The sequence below is a fragment of the Ambystoma mexicanum genome, chromosome 9 (assembly GCF_040938575.1).
Source record: "Ambystoma mexicanum isolate Mex_15411 chromosome 9, UKY_AmexF1_1, whole genome shotgun sequence".
NCBI classification, from domain to species: domain Eukaryota; kingdom Metazoa; phylum Chordata; class Amphibia; order Caudata; family Ambystomatidae; genus Ambystoma; species Ambystoma mexicanum.
The window spans coordinates 504471271-504484659 of record NC_090931.1 but is presented as its reverse complement, the minus strand read 5'-3'; positions in this window follow the sequence as shown (position 1 = coordinate 504484659).

Below are 13389 nucleotides of genomic sequence, written 5' to 3'. Positions count from 1 at the left end.
TCAGGGAGGAAAGTGTCTAAGCTCAAGACAGCGCTGGCCGTCAACCATGTCTCGGTTAGACCAAGGACATCCAGGTCGGGTTCTTCCAGGAAATGGCAAATGAGTGTTTGAAACTGAGTGAGAGTTGAGAGTGGGGAGGGGTACAAATCAGTAATCCCTGCGGAGGTGTAGAAGGAGCCTGACCTAGGGCAGATGAGGAAGGAGAGAGGAAAGGAAGCAGAAGAAGGGAGAGAAGAGACAGCAGGAATGCATGATCAATCCGGGAGCTAGGAGTGGTGAGAAGGTTAGACGGGGAGGTCTGAGTCTCAGGATTGGAATGGGAAGTTCGATATCACATGTCGTGCTATAGGAAGGGTCTCAGGATTGGTATTAGAAGCATTGGGATATCACATCTCATGCTATCGGAAGAGTCTCAGTATTGGAATGGGAAGGAGTTGGATATATCTCTTGTTATACGGAGGGTCTCAGGTTTGGCATTAGAAGCACTGAGAAATCAAATCACATCCTTTAGGAAGGGACTCGAGTTTGCTATTTTAAGGAGTGAGATAGTAAATCTCATCCTATCGGAAGGGTCTCGGGTTTGGTATTGGAAGAAATGAGATTACAAATCTCAGGCTGTGGGAATGGTCTCGGGTTTGGTATTGGAAGGGGTGAGAAATCACATTTCATGCTACAGGAAGGGTCACATGTTTGGAATGGGAAGGAGTTGGATATCACATATACTACGGGAAGGGCCTCAGGTTTGCTATTAGAAGCATAGAGATATCACATCTCATGTTATAGGAATAGTCTCAGGATTGGAATGGGAAGGAGTTGGATATCACATCTCATGCTATAGGGAGGGTCTCAGGATTGGAATGGGAAGGAGTTGGATATCACATCTCATGCTATAGGAAGGGTCTCAGGATTGGAATGGGAAGGAGTTGGATATCACATCTGATGCTAAAGGAAGGGTGTCAGTTTTGGTAGAAGCATTGAGATATCACATCTCATGCTATAGGAAGGGTCTCAGGATTGGAATGGGAAGGAGTTGGATATCACATCTCATGCTAAAGGGAGGGTCTCAGGTTTGGAAGGGGAAGGATTTGGATATCACATCTCATGTTATAGGAAGGATCTCAGGTTTGGTTTTAGAAGCATTGAGATATCACATCTCATGCTATAGGAAGGGTCTCAGGATTGGAATGGGAAGGAGTTGGATATCACATCTCATGTTATAGGAAGGGTCTCAGGATTGGAATGGGAAGGAGTTGGATATCACATCTGATGCTAAAGGAAGGGTCTCAGTTTTGGTAGAAGCATTGAGATATCACATCTCATGCTATAGGAAGGGTCTCAGGATTGGAATGGGAAGGAGTTGGATATCACATCTGATGCTAAAGGAAGGGTCTCAGTTTTGGTAGAAGCATTGAGATATCACATCTCATGCTATAGGAAGGGTCTCAGGATTGGAATGGGAAGGAGTTGGATATCACATCTCATGCTATAGGAAGGGTCTCAGGTTTGGTATAAGCATTGAGATATCACTTCTCATGCTATAGGAAGGGTCTCAGGATTGGAATGGGAAGGACTTGGATATCACATCTCATGCTATAGGGAGGCTCTCAGGTTTGGGAAGGGAAGGATTTGGATTTCACATCTCATGTTATAGGATGGTTCTCATGTTTGGTTTTAGAAGCATTGAGATATCTCATCTCATGCTATCGGAAGGGTCTCAGGTTTGGAATGGGAAGGAGTTGGATATCACATCTCATGCCATAGGAAGGGTCATCAGGTTTGGTATAAGCATTGAGATATCACATCTCTGCTATCGGAAGGGTCTCAGGATAGGAATGGGAAGGACTTAGATATCACATCTCATACTATAGGGAGGGTCTCAGTTTTGATATTAGAAGCATTGAGATATCATATCTCATGCTATCAGAAGAGTCTCAGGATTGGAATGGGATGGAGTTGGATATCACATCTCAAGCTATCTCAGGATTGGAATGGGAAGGAGTTTGATATCACATCTCAAGCTATAGGAATGGTCTCAGGTTTGGAAGGGGAAGGATTAGGATCTCACATCTCATGTTTTAGGACGGGTCTCAGGTTTGGTATTAGAAGCATTGAGATATCACATCTCATGCTATCGGAAGTGTCTCAGTATTGGAATGGGAAGGAGTTGGATATATCTCTTGTTATACGGAGGGTCTCAGGTTTGGCATTAGAAGCACTGAGAAATCAAATCACATCCTTTAGGAAGGGACTCGAGTTTGCTATTTTAAGGAGTGAGATAGTAAATCTCATCCTATCGGAAGGGTCTCGGGTTTGGTATTGGAAGAAATGAGATTACAAATCTCAGGCTGTGGGAATGGTCTCGGGTTTGGTATTGGAAGGGGTGAGAAGGAGTTGGATATCACATATACTACGGGAAGGGCCTCAGGTTTGCTATTAGAAGCATAGAGATATCACATCTCATGTTATAGGAATAGTCTCAGGATTGGAATGGGAAGGAGTTGGATATCACATCTCATGCTATAGGGAGGGACTCAGTTTTGATATTAGAAGCATTGAAATATCACATATGCTATTGGAAGGGTCTCAGTATTGGAATTGGAAGGAGTTGGATATCACATCTCATGCTATAGGGAGGTTCTCAGGTTTGATATTAGAAGCATTGAGATATCACATCTCATGCTTTCAGAAGGGTCTCAGGATTGGAATGGGAAGGAGTTGGATATCACATCTCATGCTAAAGGAAAGGTGTCAGGTTTGGAAGGGGAAGGATTTGGATCTCACATCTCATGTTTTAGGACGGGTCTCAGGTTTGGTATTAGAAGCATTGAGATATCACATCTCAAGCTATAAGAAGGGTCTCAGATTTGGGAAGGGAAGGATTTGGATTTCACATCTCATGTTATAGGATGGTTCTCATGTTTGGTTTTAGAAGCATTGAGATATCACATATGCTATAGGAAGGGTCTCAGGATTGGAATGAGAAGGATTTGGATATCACATCTCATGCTAAAGGAAGAGTCTCAGGTTTAATAGACGCATTGAGATATCACATCTCATGCTATAGGAAGGGTCTCAGGATTGGAATGGGAAGGAGTTGGATATCACATCTCATGCTATAGGAAGGGTCTCAGGTTTGGTATAAGCATTGAGATATCACATCTCTGCTATTGGAAGGGTCTCAGGATTGGATTGGGAAGGAGTTGGATATCCCTTCTCATGCTATAGGAAGGATCGCAGGTTGGAATGGGAAGGAGTTGGATATCACATCTCATGCTAAAGGAAGGGTCTCAGGTTTGGAAGGGGAAGGATTTGGATATCATATCTCATGCTATATGACTGGTCCCATGTTTGGTATTAGAAGCATTGAGATATCACATCTCATGCTACAGGAAGAGTCTCAGGAATGGAATGGGAAGGAGTTGGATATCACATCTCATGTTATAGGAAGGGTCTCAGGATTGGAATGGGAAGCAGTTGGATATCACATCTCATGCCATAGGAAGGGTCATCAGGTTTGGTATAAGCATTGAGATATCACATCTCTGCTCTCGGAAGGGTCTCAGGATAGGAATGGGAAGGACTTAGATATCACATCTCATACTATAGGGAGGGTCTCAGTTTTGATATTAGAAGCATTGAGATATCACATCTCATGCTATCGGAAGGGTCTCAGGATTGGAATGGGATGGAGTTGGATATCACATCTCAAGCTATCTCAGGATTGGAATGGGAAGAAGTTTGATATCACATCTCAAGCTATAGGAACGGTCTCAGGATTGGAAACGGAAGGATCTGGTTTTAGGACGGGTCTCAGGTTTGGTATTAGAAGCATTGAGATATCACATCTCATGATATAGGAAGGGTCTCAGGATTGGAATCGGAAGGAGTTGGATATCACATCTCAAGCTATCTCAGGATTGGAATGGGAAGGAGTTTGATATCACACCTCAAGCTATAGGAAGGGTCTCAGGTTTGGAAAGGGAAGGATCTGGATTTCACATCTCATGTTATAGGATGGTTCTCATGTTTGGTTTTCGAAGCATTGAGATATCACATCTCATGCTATCGGAAGGGTCTCAGGTTTAGAAAGGGAAGGATTTGGATTTCACATGTTATAGGATGGTTCTCAGGTTTGGTTTTAGAAGCATTGAGATATAACATCTCATGCTATAGGAAGGGCCTCAGGTTTGGAATGGGAAGGAGTTGGATATGACACCTCATGTTAAAGGAAAGGTCTCAGGTTTGGAAGGGGAAGGATTTGGATCTCACATCTCATGTTTTAGGACGGGTCTCAGGTTTGGTATTAGAAGCATTGAGATATCACATCTCAAGGTATAGGAAGGGTCTCAGGATTGGAATGGGAAGGAGTTGGATATCACATTGAATGGGAAGGAGTTTGATATCACATCTGAAGCTATAGGAAGGGTCTCAGGTTTGGAAAGGGAATGATTTGGATTTCACATCTCATGTTATAGGATGGTTCTCATGTTTGGTTTTAGAAGCATTGAGCTATCACATCTCATGCTATAGGAAGAGTCTCAGGATTGGAATGGGAAGGAGTTGGATATCACATCTCATGCTAAAGGAAGGGTCTCAGGTTTGATAGAAGCAAAGGTTTGGAATGGGAAGGAGTTGGATATCACGTCTCATGTTATAGGAAGGGTCTCAGTATAGGAATGGGAAGGAGTAGGATATCACATCTCATGCTAAAGGAAGGGTCTCAGGTTTGATAGAAGCAAAGGTTTGGAATGGGAAGGAGTTGGATATCACATCTCATGCTATAGGAAGGGTCTCAGGTTTGGTATATGCATTGAGATATCCCATCACATGCTATAGGAAGGGTCTCAGGATTGGAATGGGAAGGAGTTGTATATGACATCTAATGCCATAGGAAGGGTCACAGGTTTGGTATAAGCATTGAGATATCACATCTCTGCTATAGGAAGGGTCTCAGGTTTGGAAGGGGACGGATTTGGATATCACATCTCATGTTATAGGACCGGTCTCAGGTTTGGTATTAGAAGCATTGAGATATCACATCTCATGCTATATGAAGGGTCTCAGGATTGGAATGGGAAGGAGTTGGATATCACATCTCATGCTATATGAAGGGTCTCAGGATTGGAATGGGAAGGAGTTTGATATCACATCTCATGCCATGGTATGGGTCTGAGGTTTTGTAGAGCCATTGGGATATCACATCTCATGCTATCGGAATGGTATCAGGATTGGATTTGGAAGGAGTTGGATATCCCATCTCATGCTATAGGAAGGGTCTAAGGTTGGAATGGGAAGGAGTTGGATATCACATCTCATGTTATAGGAAGGGTCTCAGGATTGGAATGGGAAGGACTTGGATATAACATCTCATTCTATAGGAAGGCTCTCAGGGTTGGAAGGGGAAGGAGTTGGATATCACATTTCATGTTAGAGGTAGGATCTCAGGTTTGGTATTAGAGGCATTGAGATGTCACATCTCATGCTTTCAGAAGGGTCTCAGGATTGGAATGGGAAGGAGTTGGATATCACATCTCATGCTAAAGGGAGGGTCTAAGGTTTGGAAGGGGAAGGATTTGGATATCACATCTCATGTTATAGGAAGGGTCTCAGGTTTGGTATAAGCATTGAGATATCACATCTCTGCTATCGGAAGGGTCTCAGGATTGGAATGGGAAGGACTTGGATATTACAATTCATGTTATAGGAAAGGTCTCAGGTTTGGTATTAGAAGCATTGAGATATCACATCTCATGCTTTAGGAAGGGTTTCAGGATTGGAATGGGAAGGACTTGGATATCACATCTCATGTTATTGGAAGGGTCTCAGGTTTGGTATTAGAAGCATTGAGATATCACATCTCAGGCTATAGGAAGGGTCTCAGGAATGGCATGGGAAGGACTTGGATATCACATCTCGTGGTAAAGGAAGGGTCTAAGGTTTGGAAGGGGAAGGATTTGGATATCACATCTCATGTTATTGGACCGGTCTCAGGTTTGGTATTAGAAGCATTGAGATATCAAGTCTCATGGTATAGGACGGGAGTTTGATATCACATCTCATGCCATGGTATGGGTCTCAGGTTTTGTAGAAGCATTGGGATATCACATCTCATGGTAGGGTATCAGGATTGGATTTGGAAGGAGTTGGATATCCCATCTCATGCTATAGGAAGGGTCTCAGGTTGGAATGGGAAGGAGTTGGATATCACATCTCATGCTATAGGAAGGGTCTCAGGATTGGAATGGGAAGGAGTTGGATATCACATCTGATGCTAAAGGAAGGGTGTCAGTTTTGGTAGAAGCATTGAGATATCACATCTCATGCTAAAGGGAGGGTCTCAGGTTTGGAAGGGGAGGGATTTGGATATCACATCTCATGTTATAGGAAGGATCTCAGGTTTGGTTTTAGAAGCATTGAGATATCACATCTCATGCTATAGGAAGGGTCTCAGGATTGGAATGGGAAGGAGTTGGATATCACATCTCATGTTATAGGAAGGATCTCAGGTTTGGTATTAGAAGCATTGAGATATCACATCTCATGCTATAGGAAGGGTCTCAGGATTGGAATGGGAAGGAGTTGGATATCACATCTGATGCTAAAGGAAGGGTCTCAGTTTTGGTAGAAGCATTGAGATATCACATCTCATGCTATAGGAAGGGTCTCAGGATTGAAATGGGAAGGACTTGGATATCACATCTCATGCTATAGGGAGGCTCTCAGGTTTGGGAAGGGAAGGATTTGGATTTCACATCTCATGTTATAGGATGGTTCTCATGTTTGGTTTTAGAAGCATTGAGATATCTCATCTCATGCTATCGGAAGGGTCTCAGGTTTGGAATGGGAAGGAGTTGGATATCACATCTCATGCCATAGGAAGGGTCATCAGGTTTGGTATAAGCATTGAGATATCACATCTCTGCTATCGGAAGGGTCTCAGGATAGGAATGGGAAGGACTTAGATATCACATCTCATACTATAGGGAGGGTCTCAGTTTTGATATTAGAAGCATTGAGATATCATATCTCATGCTATCAGAAGAGTCTCAGGATTGGAATGGGATGGAGTTGGATATCACATCTCAAGCTATCTCAGGATTGGAATGGGAAGGAGTTTGATATCACATCTCAAGCTATAGGAATGGTCTCAGGTTTGGAAGGGGAAGGATTAGGATCTCACATCTCATGTTTTAGGACGGGTCTCAGGTTTGGTATTAGAAGCATTGAGATATCACATCTCATGCTATCGGAAGAGTCTCAGTATTGGAATGGGAAGGAGTTGGATATATCTCTTGTTATACGGAGGGTCTCAGGTTTGGCATTAGAAGCACTGAGAAATCAAATCACATCCTTTAGGAAGGGACTCGAGTTTGCTATTTTAAGGAGTGAGATAGTAAATCTCATCCTATCGGAAGGGTCTCGGGTTTGGTATTGGAAGAAATGAGATTACAAATCTCAGGCTGTGGGAATGGTCTCGGGTTTGGTATTGGAAGGGGTGAGAAATCACATTTCATGCTACAGGAAGGGTCACAGGTTTGGAATGGGAAGGAGTTGGATATCACATATACTACGGGAAGGGCCTCAGGTTTGCTATTAGAAGCATAGAGATATCACATCTCATGTTATAGGAATAGTCTCAGGATTGGAATGGGAAGGAGTTGGATATCACATCTCATGCTATAGGGAGGGTCTCAGTTTTGATATTAGAAGCATTGAGATATCACATATGCTATTGGAAGGGTCTCAGTATTGGAATTGGAAGGAGTTGGATATCACATCTCATGCTATAGGGAGGTTCTCAGGTTTGATATTAGAAGCATTGAGATATCACATCTCATGCTTTCAGAAGGGTCTCAGGATTGGAATGGGAAGGAGTTGGATATCACATCTCATGCTAAAGGAAAGGTGTCAGGTTTGGAAGGGGAAGGATTTGGATCTCACATCTCATGTTTTAGGACGGGTCTCAGGTTTGGTATTAGAAGCATTGAGATATCACATCTAAAGCTATAAGAAGGGTCTCAGATTTGGGAAGGGAAGGATTTGGATTTCACATCTCATGTTATAGGATGGTTCTCATGTTTGGTTTTAGAAGCATTGAGATATCACATATGCTATAGGAAGGGTCTCAGGATTGGAATGTGAAGGATTTGGATATCACATCTCATGCTAAAGGAAGAGTCTCAGGTTTAATAGACGCATTGAGATATCACATCTCATGCTATAGGAAGGGTCTCAGGATTGGAATGGGAAGGAGTTGGATATCACATCTCATGCTATAGGAAGGGTCTCAGGTTTGGTATAAGCATTGAGATATCACATCTCTGCTATTGGAAGGGTCTCAGGATTGGATTGGGAAGGAGTTGGATATCCCTTCTCATGCTATAGGAAGGATCGCAGGTTGGAATGGGAAGGAGTTGGATATCACATCTCATGCTAAAGGAAGGGTCTCAGGTTTGGAAGGGGAAGGATTTGGATATCATATCTCATGCTATATGACTGGTCCCATGTTTGGTATTAGAAGCATTGAGATATCACATCTCATGCTACAGGAAGAGTCTCAGGAATGGAATGGGAAGGAGTTGGATATCACATCTCATGTTATAGGAAGGGTCTCAGGATTGGAATGGGAAGCAGTTGGATATCACATCTCATGCCATAGGAAGGGTCATCAGGTTTGGTATAAGCATTGAGATATCACATCTCTGCTCTCGGAAGGGTCTCAGGATAGGAATGGGAAGGACTTAGATATCACATCTCATACTATAGGGAGGGTCTCAGTTTTGATATTAGAAGCATTGAGATATCACATCTCATGCTATCGGAAGGGTCTCAGGATTGGAATGGGATGGAGTTGGATATCACATCTCAAGCTATCTCAGGATTGGAATGGGAAGAAGTTTGATATCACATCTCAAGCTATAGGAACGGTCTCAGGATTGGAAACGGAAGGATCTGGTTTTAGGACGGGTCTCAAGTTTGGTATTAGAAGCATTGAGATATCACATCTCATGATATAGGAAGGGTCTCAGGATTGGAATCGGAAGGAGTTGGATATCACATCTCAAGCTATCTCAGGATTGGAATGGGAAGGAGTTTGATATCACACCTCAAGCTATAGGAAGGGTCTCAGGTTTGGAAAGGGAAGGATCTGGATTTCACATCTCATGTTATAGGATGGTTCTCATGTTTGGTTTTCGAAGCATTGAGATATCACATCTCATGCTATCGGAAGGGTCTCAGGTTTAGAAAGGGAAGGATTTGGATTTCACATGTTATAGGATGGTTCTCAGGTTTGGTTTTAGAAGCATTAAGATATAACATCTCATGCTATAGGAAGGGCCTCAGGTTTGGAATGGGAAGGAGTTGGATATGACATCTCATGTTAAAGGAAAGGTCTCAGGTTTGGAAGGGGAAGGATTTGGATCTCACATCTCATGTTTTAGGACGGGTCTCAGGTTTGGTATTAGAAGCATTGAGATATCACATCTCAAGGTATAGGAAGGGTCTCAGGATTGGAATGGGAAGGAGTTGGATATCACATTGAATGGGAAGGAGTTTGATATCACATCTGAAGCTATAGGAAGGGTCTCAGGTTTGGAAAGGGAATGATTTGGATTTCACATCTCATGTTATAGGATGGTTCTCATGTTTGGTTTTAGAAGCATTGAGCTATCACATCTCATGCTATAGGAAGAGTCTCAGGATTGGAATGGGAAGGAGTTGGATATCACATCTCATGCTAAAGGAAGGGTCTCAGGTTTGATAGAAGCAAAGGTTTGGAATGGGAAGGAGTTGGATATCACGTCTCATGTTATAGGAAGGGTCTCAGTATAGGAATGGGAAGGAGTTGGATATCACATCTCATGCTAAAGGAAGGGTCTCAGGTTTGATAGAAGCAAAGGTTTGGAATGGGAAGGAGTTGGATATCACATCTCATGCTATAGGAAGGGTCTCAGGTTTGGTATATGCATTGAGATATCCCATCACATGCTATAGGAAGGGTCTCAGGATTGGAATGAGAAGGAGTTGTATATGACATCTCATGCCATAGGAAGGGTCACAGGTTTGGTATAAGCATTGAGATATCACATCTCTGCTATAGGAAGGGTCTCAGGTTTGGAAGGGGACGGATTTGGATATCACATCTCATGTTATAGGACCGGTCTCAGGTTTGGTAACAGAAGCATTGAGATATCACATCTCATGCTATATGAAGGGTCTCAGGATTGGAATGGGAAGGAGTTGGATATCACATCTCATGCTATATGAAGGGTCTCAGGATTGGAATGGGAAGGAGTTTGATATCACATCTCATTCCATGGTATGGGTCTGAGGTTTTGTAGAGCCATTGGGATATCACATCTCATGCTATCGGAAGGGTATCAGGATTGGATTTGGAAGGAGTTGGATATCCCATCTCATGCTATAGGAAGGGTCTAAGGTTGGAATGGGAAGGAGTTGGATATCACATCTCATGTTATAGGAAGGGTCTCAGGATTGGAATGGGAAGGACTTGGATATAACATCTCATTCTATAGGAAGGCTCTCAGGGTTGGAAGGGGAAGGAGTTGGATATCACATTTCATGTTAGAGGTAGGATCTCAGGTTTGGTATTAGAGGCATTGAGATGTCACATCTCATGCTTTCAGAAGGGTCTCAGGATTGGAATGGGAAGGAGTTGGATATCACATCTCATGCTAAAGGGAGGGTCTAAGGTTTGGAAGGGGAAGGATTTGGATATCACATCTCATGTTATAGGAAGGGTCTCAGGTTTGGTATAAGCATTGAGATATCACATCTCTGCTATCGGAAGGGTCTCAGGATTGGAATGGGAAGGACTTGGATATTACAATTCATGTTATAGGAAAGGTCTCAGGTTTGGTATTAGAAGCATTGAGATATCACATCTCATGCTTTAGGAAGGGTTTCAGGATTGGAATGGGAAGGACTTGGATATCACATCTCATGTTATTGGAAGGGTCTAAGGTTTGGTATTAGAAGCATTGAGATATCACATCTCAGGCTATAGGAAGGGTCTCAGGAATGGCATGGGAAGGACTTGGATATCACATCTCGTGGTAAAGGAAGGGTCTAAGGTTTGGAAGGGGAAGGATTTGGATATCACATCTCATGTTATTGGACCGGTCTCAGGTTTGGTATTAGAAGCATTGAGATATCAAGTCTCATGGTATAGGACGGGAGTTTGATATCACATCTCATGCCATGGTATGGGTCTCAGGTTTTGTAGAAGCATTGGGATATCACATCTCATGGTAGGGTATCAGGATTGGATTTGGAAGGAGTTGGATATCCCATCTCATGCTATAGGAAGGGTCTCAGGTTGGAATGGGAAGGAGTTGGATATCACATCTCATGCTATAGGAAGGGTCTCAGGATTGGAATGGGAAGGAGTTGGATATCACATCTGATGCTAAAGGAAGGGTGTCAGTTTTGGTAGAAGCATTGAGATATCACATCTCATGCTATAGGAAGGGTCTCAGGATTGGAATGGGAAGGAGTTGGCTATCACATCTCATGCTAAAGGGAGGGTCTCAGGTTTGGAAGGGGAGGGATTTGGATATCACATCTCATGTTATAGGAAGGATCTCAGGTTTGGTTTTAGAAGCATTGAGATATCACATCTCATGCTATAGGAAGGGTCTCAGGATTGGAATGGGAAGGAGTTGGATATCACATCTCATGTTATAGGAAGGATCTCAGGTTTGGTATTAGAAGCATTGAGATATCACATCTCATGCTATAGGAAGGGTCTCAGGATTGGAATGGGAAGGAGTTGGATATCACATCTGATGCTAAAGGAAGGGTCTCAGTTTTGGTAGAAGCATTGAGATATCACTTCTCATGCTATAGGAAGGGTCTCAGGATTGGAATGGGAAGGACTTGGATATCACATCTCATGCTATAGGGAGGCTCTCAGGTTTGGGAAGGGAAGGATTTGGATTTCACATCTCATGTTATAGGATGGTTCTCATGTTTGGTTTTAGAAGCATTGAGATATCTCATCTCATGCTATCGGAAGGGTCTCAGGTTTGGAATGGGAAGGAGTTGGATATCACATCTCATGCCATAGGAAGGGTCATCAGGTTTGGTATAAGCATTGAGATATCACATCTCTGCTATCGGAAGGGTCTCAGGATAGGAATGGGAAGGACTTAGATATCACATCTCATACTATAGGGAGGGTCTCAGTTTTGATATTAGAAGCATTGAGATATCATATCTCATGCTATCAGAAGAGTCTCAGGATTGGAATGGGATGGAGTTGGATATCACATCTCAAGCTATCTCAGGATTGGAATGGGAAGGAGTTTGATATCACATCTCAAGCTATAGGAATGGTCTCAGGTTTGGAAGGGGAAGGATTAGGATCTCACATCTCATGTTTTAGGACGGGTCTCAGGTTTGGTATTAGAAGCATTGAGATATCACATCTCATGCTATCGGAAGAGTCTCAGTATTGGAATGGGAAGGAGTTGGATATATCTCTTGTTATACGGAGGGTCTCAGGTTTGGCATTAGAAGCACTGAGAAATCAAATCACATCCTTTAGGAAGGGACTCGAGTTTGCTATTTTAAGGAGTGAGATAGTAAATCTCATCCTATCGGAAGGGTCTCGGGTTTGGTATTGGAAGAAATGAGATTACAAATCTCAGGCTGTGGGAATGGTCTCGGGTTTGGTATTGGAAGGGGTGAGAAATCACATTTCATGCTACAGGAAGGGTCACAGGTTTGGAATGGGAAGGAGTTGGATATCACATATACTACGGGAAGGGCCTCAGGTTTGCTATTAGAAGCATAGAGATATCACATCTCATGTTATAGGAATAGTCTCAGGATTGGAATGGGAAGGAGTTGGATATCACATCTCATGCTATAGGGAGGGTCTCAGTTTTGATATTAGAAGCATTGAGATATCACATATGCTATTGGAAGGGTCTCAGTATTGGAATTGGAAGGAGTTGGATATCACATCTCATGCTATAGGGAGGTTCTCAGGTTTGATATTAGAAGCATTGAGATATCACATCTCATGCTTTCAGAAGGGTCTCAGGATTGGAATGGGAAGGAGTTGGATATCACATCTCATGCTAAAGGAAAGGTGTCAGGTTTGGAAGGGGAAGGATTTGGATCTCACATCTCATGTTTTAGGACGGGTCTCAGGTTTGGTATTAGAAGCATTGAGATATCACATCTCAAGCTATAAGAAGGGTCTCAGATTTGGGAAGGGAAGGATTTGGATTTCACATCTCATGTTATAGGATGGTTCTCATGTTTGGTTTTAGAAGCATTGAGATATCACATATGCTATAGAAAGGGTCTCAGGATTGGAATGTGAAGGATTTGGATATCACATCTCATGCTAAAGGA